Source organism: Dipodomys merriami, unplaced genomic scaffold, assembly GCF_024711535.1.
Source record: "Dipodomys merriami isolate MVZ:Mamm:240054 unplaced genomic scaffold, mDipMer1.0.p SCAF_419, whole genome shotgun sequence".
Taxonomy (NCBI): domain Eukaryota; kingdom Metazoa; phylum Chordata; class Mammalia; order Rodentia; family Heteromyidae; genus Dipodomys; species Dipodomys merriami.
The window spans coordinates 159,222-171,184 of NW_027205815.1; the positions used below are offsets into that span (position 1 = coordinate 159,222).

At 37.9% G+C, this 11,963-nt stretch overlaps 1 non-coding gene across 1 annotated transcript; it reads left to right on the forward strand.

The window, feature by feature from the left end:
• Positions 1–10,823: 10,823 nt before the first annotated feature.
• Positions 10,824–10,930, forward strand: LOC138807249 (U6 spliceosomal RNA). Its single transcript, XR_011366107.1, has one exon. It is a non-coding gene; the product is annotated as a U6 spliceosomal RNA (small nuclear RNA).
• Positions 10,931–11,963: the final 1,033 nt, after the last annotated feature.

Genomic DNA, 11,963 nt, shown 5'->3' on the forward strand with positions numbered 1-11,963 from the left:
AATATGAAGTTTTCTTCTTCTATGTATTTTGTCGATCGTGGGGCTTGAACTCTGGTCTGGGCGCTGTCCCTCAGCTCCACAGTTCAAGGCTAGTGCTCTACCACTTGAGTCACGGTACCATTTCCAGAAGCTATTATTCTTCTCACGAAAGGATTTCACAATGACAGGTACAATTACAAGAAATAAAACGATAAATATTCACAGTGGCACAAAAATCCCTTAGATGTCTAGCAAGACAGCATGCTTTTCCAGACCCTGCATGTGGTGTGAGTGATTTGCAAACAAAGCGACCATAGAAGATGTTGGACCCTAAACAAAACTGACACTTGCATAAACCCAGTACTCTATGACAGATTTAGCAAGGCCTATCTTGGAGATTCTTGTTAGGGACTTGATGAAAAATGTATAGTTTAGTTGTTATTATGAAACTCCTTTACACCTGTCCCTCGGCCATTAACTATATTTAACATAGTTTCTTTTGCTCTAACATATTTTTTTTGACTCAGGAAACTCTTTTTTGTTTGTGAAAACTTGGTTGTTCTCAACATAGACATGGGTTTTTTAAACCTTTCGAAATTGCTGCTCGCATAGAATTCTATGAGATGAGCTACTCTTTGTCATTTCATAGGAATAAACTTACTTTGATTCAAACCTGGACAGCAGCTAGCTTGTTCTCCCTCCTAGAAATTCATCTGTGTAGACTTCTTTACATGTAAACAGACCCTCATTTACTTGCAAAAGTCTGTCAGTGAGTCAAACCTAATTCACCCAATGAGGTAAATTCTTTTCCCATCCTTCCTTTACATTAAAAATATAAACAATTTTTACATTTTGCTGAACATTAAAAATGTTCAACAATGTGCATACTTTTTATGTGAAGTGTGATTCCTATTTTTCATAATGTGGATCAAGCAGAGAAATCAGTTTAAGATGTGACAGAGCCTTTCAAACAGTCTTTGACCTTGAAAATTTTCCTGGGTATGAAGTTTTGGAGAAATATCCCCTTTCAAAGATAAAGGACTCATTTTTTTTATATTGTGCTGGTACTGGGGTTTGAACTCCTGGCCTTGTGGTCTACCTGTGTAAGGTCTGCTCCTGGATGGAGAGCAGACTCTATCCTCCTTGCAGTAAAGTCTCCGCCCAATAACTGTGTTACCTAGGCAACTGGCACACCTTTAAGATGTCACATCTGCATCTGCTGAGGTCACATCTGAATTTGATGTGGCCACACCTATCTTCACCCATCCCCTAGACAAGGCCTAGCGCATGCCCAGACGTGCTCTTTCCCAGGTCTTTCCCAAGTCTTTCCCAGGCCTTTCCCAGCCACGTGGAGGGCCAACATGGCCTGGTAACAGCGGGATTGATGAATAAACCTACTCCTTACCACATGTGTGATGTGGCTCTTACTCAGCAACCTCTTTTTAAAAACCTAACATAAATGGTGCCATTTGAAGCAGGAAAGGCTTTAAGTCAGGATAGGAGGTGGGATTCCTCTCTTTTTTTCTTTCTTTTGTTTGTTTTTCCCTTTTTTGCTCTGAGGAATACAGCAGTTCTGAAGGCCTTTTGGGAACCGGTTTGTCTGCTGTGGACAAAGTGAATCAATTCCTTGCTGGCCTCTGCATCCACCTCCATGCTTGTACATTTTGGTGAGTAAACTACTCTCTAAGGGTTCTCTGTTGCTCAGTCTCTCTCCAGAAGTGGTTCCACACTGAAGAACCTGCTAGGCCTTTAACTGAAAGCCCAGTCACGTCTGGAGCCAAGGGCACTTGCCTCTGGTTGCTTGGCCAGTCCCCCCTAGAGAGCTCAGTGGTAAGTTGTGCGGCCACTTCCATCTGAAAAGGCCAACTTCACTCACTGATTTTTTTTCTCTCCTATACCCTTAATGGGGAGCTGTGTGTAACTCCAGTGCTGTGAAACCACTCTGAAATGCCTCCTACACTCCCTGGATAGCCAGAGCACCTAATATTTTTAGTCTCTTCTCAGATTTAGACAATTTTTGCCTCTGCAATAGTAAACGGTCAGCAGTCTGTTCACTTTCAGGATCTCTTTGCTCTCTGCTAATCATGTCCAACTTCGTGTATCTCTCCCTTTCTTTTCTACAACTTTTTGGATTGTGCCCTGAAGAGTGTGATGAGAGTTGGGTTCTGGGGACGTCCTCTAGCTTCCCTATCAAAGACTAGCCAATCTAGGCTTAATCTATTTGTTCAGGCTTTCTTTGCATTTTTTCAGAAATTCACCATCGTGAGTTTGTCATTTGGCCACATGGTGGGTTCAGGGTTTGGTCCTATCTAACCCAAAACTTTCCACCAAGTTTACTACACCTCCATCCATGTATTCTATTGTACCTTGCTAACAAGTTGCTCTTTTCTCAGACCCTGGTACCTGAGGCTCAACTATCTGATGTGCTTTGTTAGCAAAGATGTCTAAATATTAATGTAAAAAATTTTAGATTTTGAGTTTTGCCTTTTTGGTTTTGTGTTATGTATTCTAGTACTGTCTACGTGATTCTAAAATATTGGGCATATATGTGCTAAGATTCTCACATCTAACGAGTTTTGTCATTGCAGCATATTACTTGGTCAATTCTTGGTAAGGACTAGGTAAACTCTACTTATTCTAATTGATCTCCATGTTGTTTAATTGGAAATAATAAAGAGTTTTCATGACAAAGATTGCAATTCAAAGCCAACCGGTGCTGAAAAAATCCCTAAGACGCCATCTCCCAACTAATCTGCAAAGAGCCAGGCTGGAAGTATGGCTGAAGACTCTTACCTCTAATCCGCCACACACTGGAAGTGGTACTGTAAGAGCACTAGCCTTGAGCAGATACTCCGGCACAGTGCCCAGGCCTTGAATTCAAATCTCCATGAATACTCACTGAGAGAAGTCATCCCAGAAACGAGCCCCTAGATTCAGCCAGTCTGGGGAACAAGGGACCATGGAGAGGAGTAAGAGGAGATGATGTCATATCATGCATTTTGTGCCTGCCCTTTCAAAATTAACCAGAGCCAGGAGGTCAATATAAATAAGAAGCCTGCCATCTAATGTTCATACCTGTCTACATTTTGACTGTATGGGAATTCACATTCTTGCCTTTGTTACCTAAATTTTCCTCTACCTAGTCACCAGATAAGGACATTTCTTCCAACATTTTTCAGCCCCAGTCCTTCCACTTGCCATTTATTTGCTCTCTAATAATTTTTTCCAGCTCCTCAATGCCTCATGAGACTTTCTGTAGACTTCATCCAAGAGACTTGCCTCCACCAGACTTTATCAAAGGACTCACACTCACCAAGGGACAGCTGCAGCTCACTGCCTTCTCTGGGATGGGACCAAATTCCAGCCCTTTACCCCTAATTTCGACACACCTTGTCAGCAGGAAGTAACCAGAAAGGATCCGCACCCTATTTCATGATTATTAAAAGGCTGGAATATAAGGTCTGTTTCTGGATAGCGAGCAGATTCCACCCTCCTCTAAGCAAAGTCTCCTCCCAGTACCTGCATTACCTAGGCAACTGGCACTCCTGGAAGATATTACATCTGCATTTGCTGAGGTCATAACTGAATTTGATGTGGCCACACCTTTCTCCACCCATACCCTAGATAAGGCCTAGCCCAGCCCTAGAGGCTCTCTTTCTCAGGTCTTTTCCAGGACTTTCCCAGCTGCATGGAGGGCCAACATGGCCTGGTGCCAGAGGGAATGATGAATAAACTTAACCCTTTCCTGAATACCTCGTGTAACAATCTGAGCTTTAATTCCCAATGCTTACTCTATACCTCCAGAACCACACCTACACTTCTTCCTTTTACCACAAGTGGAGAAAAGAATCTCTTAGGTTTATCTACTTGGAATAGCTTTGAATTACCATTGTCAAATTTGAACTCACCCAGTATGGAGCTGTAAGCCACTGGTGCTCTGCTAGAACTCACTTCTTAATAATAAATATTCACAAAAAGAGGAGAAAACATATTTGTTCAATTACATATGTATTGCCAGATAAACCAAATCACTTGCTACTGGAAGAGAAAAAGAGAGAAGATAGAAATGAATATGGAGGAGAGAGACATAAAGAAAGAAGAAGGGAAGAGAGGATAAGTGATGGGAGAGGAGGGGAAGGAAGGATAATAGAAGAGGAAGGGGGAGCTGAGTAGAATTGTCTATTTCTCACTAAGGTATTGTTGAACAATCAGTGCCTTTGCATTTATGTAACCAAAGCTTTGTATTTTTGGTAGTAGTAAGCTGAGATATAAAATACAAATTTTCATGTAAAACCAGTTAGTGTGCTTACTCCTGCACAAAGGAAGCCAGAGTTAGGTTACTGTTGGAGTCAAGGCAAGAGTATGCAGTTTAAGTGATTCTGAGAAACAATAATTATTATGCCAAGAATGCTCCCTTGCCCAAGAATTACTCTTGTTCCCTGCTCCATTCTTCCTTTCTACAAGAATAGCAGAAACAGGGAGGCTGGGAAGGTATGGTTAGGGGAAACAAAGAAGGAGGCTACAATGCTTGATACGAAATGTACTCGTTATCTTGCCCATGTAATTGTAACCCCTCTGTACAATATTTTCACAATAAAAATAAATAAAAATTAAAAAAAGAATAGCAGAAACAGAAGAGGAAGGAGATATCTGAGTAATGATCATCTTTCTGTTTACCCTCATCTGTTTACCTTCATCCCCTCAAACAATAAAGCCAAAGGAGACTTAACGTGAACTAGTAGGGGAAATGTCTGTGTGTGGGGGGGAGTTCATTCTAACTTAATGTGAAAATTTTAAAATAATTGGGACAGCATTTCAAATATTGAAATAAAACTTTTTCAATTATTAATAAAAAGTAACTCGAAATTTATTGAAAATTTAGAAGACTACAGCACTCACTACATAGTGGGTTCTGCATAATTAAAACTGACTCCTGTTTCTATCATCAGAAATTGAAAATCGTCCCTAAACTTCCAATACTAGGTAAATTGTCCTCGATATTCACTTAAAATGTGTGAATAGAATGTAGAAACATAACTTTAAATTTAGACTGTTGAAGTGATAAGTGATGGACATTCATGATGGGTAGCATAATGTTGAGAGCATGGAAATTATTTTCCTTCCATCTTCAGTGTGTAGAAAGTAAAAAAGCTCTATTTGATGGCCCTGAAGGTCCAATTCTAAATTTAGGACAGAAGGTGAGTAGTAAAGGAGACCTATCTCAGCCATTCACAGATTGGAAATGTGGAGAAATAGCCTCATTTATGTAGGTCAAACATGGAAGTGAGGATGTGGCAAGCCCAAAGCCAAATGCCAAAGGAAGAGATATTTTACAAAATACCATGAAGTTGAAATAAGTCTTAAATAAGGAGCTGGGCTTAAAGGGAGTAGGACAGAAGAATGCAGGGGGAAATGTTGGACTAATACAGTCAGATCACTCAACATACATATGTGAGAATATAAGTAGGAAACTTGAAGGGATAGGTGGGTTTGGGAAAAGGGAAGGAAGAAAAGTGGAAAGATTAACAATGATCCAGATGTGTTGTACAATGAAATGTACATACACTCTATTCAACGCTGACATGGTGGAGTGAAACCCCTTTGCACAACTAGCTAAAGATTAAGAAAATTGGTTTTAATTTTAAGAGACCAGAAGCATAAACCTTTAGAGATAAATAACAGGATAGCATTGACATATTGTTGAGGCTTATGCTTTTTTCAATATACAAAATTAAATAACTGTCAAGTCTGCTGCAAATGTAAATTTTACTTTGCCAATTCTTTTGGCAAATTGCTTATACTATAGAGAACCAAATTCCAATATCCCATCACTTCAAATAAAAAAAATCTTAGACACCTTTAGGTGTTTCTAAATATCTTAAGGTAATGCATTGGAACTAATTTCATTCCACATTTAAAATTAAATTTTAAAACACTAAAGTCATTTAAAATCCTCTCACACGGGCACAGATATGGATAGATAACTGATATGGGCAGAATCAGAATTATTCAGAAGGTTGTAAATGGATGCTTACCTAGTTTTCTCTCTGCTGGATCATAGAATACAGACTATCCTCATTGGAAAAATTTAGCCTTCCCAAGTTTTCTGTATATAAACATTCCATCAACATTTTCTTATTAAAGGATTATTCAAGATTAGCTATATGTTGATTGATAATGACTGAGCATGACAGAAAGGTGAGGGAAAACCATTTACTCTTCAGAGAGGTTCTGGCTTGTGTTTCACAAAGTGTTATGAAAGCTCTCCATGAGAAAACTAGTACTGTATTTCTAAAAAGTACTTGCATGCTTACACTTTCTCATAATGTCTCAATTCAAGTACTTTTCCTTGGAGTTCAGTACTATTCAATGATGCTGTGTTAGCTTTTTGTTATATTTTGCAGACCAGTCTTGGTGATGAAATTTGTGCTCCCAATTCCATCCACAAAATGCAGACAAAAATTATCTGAAAATAATTTGTATCTGTTGACAGTGCATATGCTTTTATTTTTTATTACAAACATAGAATGTAGTACAAATTTTCATAGCAATTACACTGCACTAGGTTGTAGGCAGATTCTAATGTAAATAATATCCTGTGTTCATGTAGAATAGTTGAGTATCCAATGTTTTAATATGCCTGTGGTCCTAAAACCAATACCTTACTGATATTGAGTGACAAATACAACTTCCTATAAATACAAAAGTTTTCCTTGTATCTTTTATATATATATATATATATATATATATATATATATATATATATTTGTAATGATACTGTACAGAGGGGTTACAGTTACATAAGTAAAGTAATGAATACAATTTTTTTTTCTTTATTATTTGTCATGGGTTTAACTCTAGGCCTGCGCACTGTCCCTCAGCTCTTCAGCTCAAGGCTATTGCTCTACCACCTGAGCTACAGCGCCACTTCCGGTTCTCTAGTGGTTTATTGGAGATAAGAGTTTCACGGACTTTCCTTCCCTGGCTGGCTTTGAACCACAATCCTCAGACCTCAGCCTCCTGAGTAGCTAGGATTACAATCATGAGTCACCGGCACCTGGCATGAGTCATTTCTTATTGAGCATTTTTACCCCATCTTTTGTGTTCCCCTATCATCCCTTCTCTTCACACCTCCTCAACTCATCCCTCTACCCACTCTCTGATAGTGTCTTTTACATCTCATTATTACAATGGGTCAACCTGAATCCTATCTTTGTATATTAAATGAAGAAATGATGGCTTGATTTATGCTGATTCTACTTGTGTAGACACAAGTAAAATCACTCACCAAGTCCAAGAGCATATAAATGAAATGGACACCTTTTTTTTTCAGTTGGTTTAGTTTATTGACAGGTTACAAATTATTCTCAAACTTTAATATATTAAAAATAATCTCTTCTTTTCTTATTTTCTTGGCCAGAAAATCACCAAGACCTCAATCAGCATTTCTCTCATAGGACTTTTCACATGAGTTGGTTACCTGTTGATCTGAGGTCCAGTTTTATGAGGACTCACTAATCTGCTTAGGAATTGATGCTGGCTGTTGGAAAAAAGCTCAAAGATGGATGGCATTTAAAGCCTTATAATTTTATTCTTTACCATTATATTCTCCTGCTACTTTGGTTGTTGAGAGTGTGTATAAGAGCAAGCATTCCTTGGGCATCAGGGAGACACCATATGATCTTTACATACTTACGTTTCCGAGTAACTTGCTATGACGTGTACTGCATTTTGCAAGTCCAACCTGTCAAAACCTACCTGTTTTAAGAGATAAGAAGAGTGGTAAAAGAAGTCTTAGAGACAAACACATCTTGAACATATTTTGTTCCAAGCATTCCATCTAAGGCATTTTCAGCAACTAATGAAACATGTGTTGGCTGTAATTATGGGTCTTTCTCCATGCGTGCATGTATACATGTGTATATGTATATGTGAATTTGTGTGTATAGTAACATATATGTGTACAATATAAGGGCATATACACACATATATGCATATATAAATAAATATACATATACAAATATATGCATATATATCTTTGTTCAGTGACTTAATCTATAGTTCCCAGAACATTGTCATTCTCACAAAGTGTTCATGATAAACTGCTCTGAGGACCTGTGCTCTATTGTACTCACTTCCACCATTACCTTCTTTTTCATCCCTGTGAACAACTTCAGTCTATTTTCCATAGGAGAGCTTTATTTTAATTACATGTAGTTACAAACTGATAATCAAAGACAAAGGTTGTTTGTGAAAGAAAAAGAACTTTTAGGTCACAGGTTAAAATATCTTTTTTTTGGGGGGGGGGTCCAGTCTTGGTGCCTGAACTCTGGGCCTGGGAACTGTCCCTCAGCTCTTCAGCTCAAGGCTAGCGGTCTAATATTTGAGCCACAGCGCCACTTCTGGCTTTTTTTTCTTTTTGCTTATGTGCTGCTGAAGAATCGAACCCAGGGCCTCATGCATGCAAGGCAAGCTCTCTAACACTGAGCCACCTTCCCAGCCCAAGTTAAAATATCATATCCATCCAAATGATTCCTATGAGATAAAATTTGTAATAGTAGTAAACGTGAAAAGGAATTCCTAGACCTGTTGTTTTGCCATTTAGAATGGCAAAGAATAATAGCATGTCACTCATAATTCTTAAAGAATGCAAGGGAAAATGTTAGTCCCCATCATGTTCCCACAAAGCCACTGGATCCTCAAGGATAATAGTAGACCAGCAGAAATTCTTTTTTTTTTTTTTAGGTCGTGATTCTTGAACTCTGGGCCTGGACGCTGTCCTTCAGCTCTTCAGCTCAAGGCGAGCGCTCTACCACTTGAGCTACAGTGCCACTTCCATTTTTCTGGTGGTTTATTGGAGATAGGAGTCTCACCGTCTCTCCTGCCCGGGCTGGCTTTGAACCACGATCCTCAGATCTCAGCCTCCTGAGTAGATAGGATTACAGTCGTGAGCCACCAGTGCACGGCTCACCAGCAGAAGTTCTATGTAGCAGACATGGAGCATGAAAGTGAAAGAGAGGAAATGAGAGAGCGTGAAAGAGGGAGAAATATAATAATACTGAAAGTGCATAACAGATAAAAAAGAGCTGTATGAGAATATTCATACTGTTATCTTTAGACTCTACATATATATTTGAAGGTATTTGATGTATGATAATCCATCAACCCAAAATATGATTTTAATAAAAAATAAAAATGACTCAGAAGAAATTTAAAATGCTAAAACAATTTTCACATTAGCAAACTCTCAGAGATATTTCATGACTTTGAAAATAATAAAGTGGCTGGGGTTAGTATAAATTTAGAAGTATAACAATGCACAAAAATATGAAAAGATATTCATATATTTCATTATATAACCCATAGCAGAAAGCAAATATTGTTTAGATGAATTTTTAAATCCCAGTCTATCAGGAGGTGGGATGGGGGCTGTTGTAGAGTGCCTGCCTTGCATGCATCAGGCCTGGGTTTGATTCCTCAGCATCACATAAGTAGAAAAGGACAGAAGTGGTTCTGTGGCTCAAGTGGTAGCACTTGCCTTGAGCTGAGGTAAAGCAACCACGCCCCAGAGTTCAACCCCATGGCCAACAAAATCAAAGTAAAAAACAAAACAAAATACAGTCTCTCACTTTTGTGACCTCAACCCTGTAATATCACTGCTTCAGCCTAGGGCTAAGATTTTAAGTGTGGACATTTATCATCCTTCCTGATTCTGACTGTACTTGATAATTTTTTAATCAATATTTTGTTCTTAATTTTGCTTTTTGTAAATCTACATGCAACTATAAAAAATGGTTTGGCCATCCCAGTCACCTTCTCAAAGTACCTCCTGATGATGAATAACAAAAAGTTTTATTATATTACAATGGAAACAGTACCACAAATAAAGAAACATAATAACAAATATTAATTATTAATAAAATAAAATACCAAAGAATTACTAGTGTTTTCACTATTTGAAGTGTACTTACATATTTGATTTTACTATTCTCACATTCCTGTACATTTAACACTGAATAAGATTATGATGTTCAACAAGAGTTTTATAGGCTACGTGTAGTCTTTAAAGTTACCCACTAAGATTGCATTTTATGACTCATCTCATCATTTCTATATGGCTTATATCATCATTTGTTCCTCACTAACATATAAAGTAAGGAAACCCTAAAGTTTTAAGAGAAACTGTGCAGTTAACAAAGTCTTAACTCTTCACTCTGCTTCTTTACACTAAGACTTTGCAACATCTCATTAGTAATGTTTCTATAAACTCTGAAGTGTACATTTTAGTAGCATATGTTTGCTACCATAAATCTTAAATATTTATAGAAAAGTTGTATAACCTGACAAACAGTCCTAATTTTGGCCTATATAAACAAATTCCCAAAATTAAATATATTTAAAACTTTTAACAAACCTTAACACTTGCCACAGTGTTCATTATGACAGGTGCCTTGTACAGAATAATTGAATTCGTCCTCCTACACATCTCTTTTTTTATTTTTATTTTTTGCGAACATACTGTACAGAGGGGTTACAATTACACGGGCAAGATAATGAGTACATTTCTTATCAAGCATTGCAGCCTCCTCCTTTGTTTACCCTTCACATCCCTTCCCAGCCTTCCCCTGTCCCCCCATCCAATACCCCCCCATCCTACACATCTCTTGAACAACAATATCTGGGATTATTTTGTTTTTGAAATGTTAATCTTGTCTATTCTTAAATGTGTGCTTATATAAGAAGTACATGGTTCTAAAATTTCATGAGAAATCTTCAAAACTTACTTTTCTTTGAATTGTCTAGTTTAAGAAAATCAATTACACTTTATATATAAAAAATTCTCTGTGCTCAATTCAGCAGCACATTCACTAAAATTGGAACAATACAGAGAAGATTAACATGGCCCCTGTGCAAGGTTGACACGCAAATTCTTGAATCATTCCATATTTTTACAAGTAAAGATGCTGGAGAGGATGTGGCCACAAGGGAACCTTACTTGATTCTTGGTGGGAGTGTTAACTTGTTCAACCACTTTGGAAAGCAGTATGGAGGCTGGTCAAAAGACTCCATATAAAGCTCCTTTATGACCCAGCAATCACAATTCTAGGGATTTACCCAAATGATCACAAAGAAGACCATACTAAAACTACCAGCACAACGATGCTAACTGCAGCATTATTTACAATAGCTAAGATATGGAGCTCACCTCTATGGCACACAGAAGATGAATGCACCATGAAAATGTGGTGTATATACACAATTAAATTTTATGCCTCCATCAGAAAGAATGACATCACCCAATTTGTTAAGGATTGGAAAGACTTGGGAAAAAAATTTAATAAGTGAAGTAAGCCAAGTCAAAAGAAACATAGGTCCCATGGTTTCCCTTATTTTCAACAGCTAATATATGTCTGGGATAAGCAGAATAGATCATAAGCTATGTGCATATCAGATAAAATGATATTACAGGAAATGAACCAGACGTGTTTTTTGTTGTTTCTTGCTATTGTTTTTAAGATACTTATAATTCGTGATGTGATTTTTTTTATTCCTTTATATGTTCCTCCGCTACGCTCTAACCTCTGTTTTCACTGTATTTGAAGTTGGTGCGCCTACATCCTGTGTTTACATTTCTCAAATTTGGGGAGGGGAAAGGGAAATACAAAATTCTTAAATAGGGATAAATGTTGATATGCACAAAACACTATGGTGAAAAATGAACTTTACAATTTAGGCAGGGGAAGGGGGAGGGGAGTGTATTTGTGGAGGTGGGAGGGAAGGGATGGTGGAAGAAAAAGAAAGGAAGAGGTAACAATTTGTTAGGAAATGTACTCATTATTTGCTCATATAAATATGACACCTCTGTACAGTTATTTTTACAGGTGGACCTATTGCAACATTGAGAAAAACAAGTCCTTATGTTGAAAACGAATTTTACAACTTTGGTGGGGGGGGAGTGGGGAGGCTTCGGTGGGAGGCTGGAG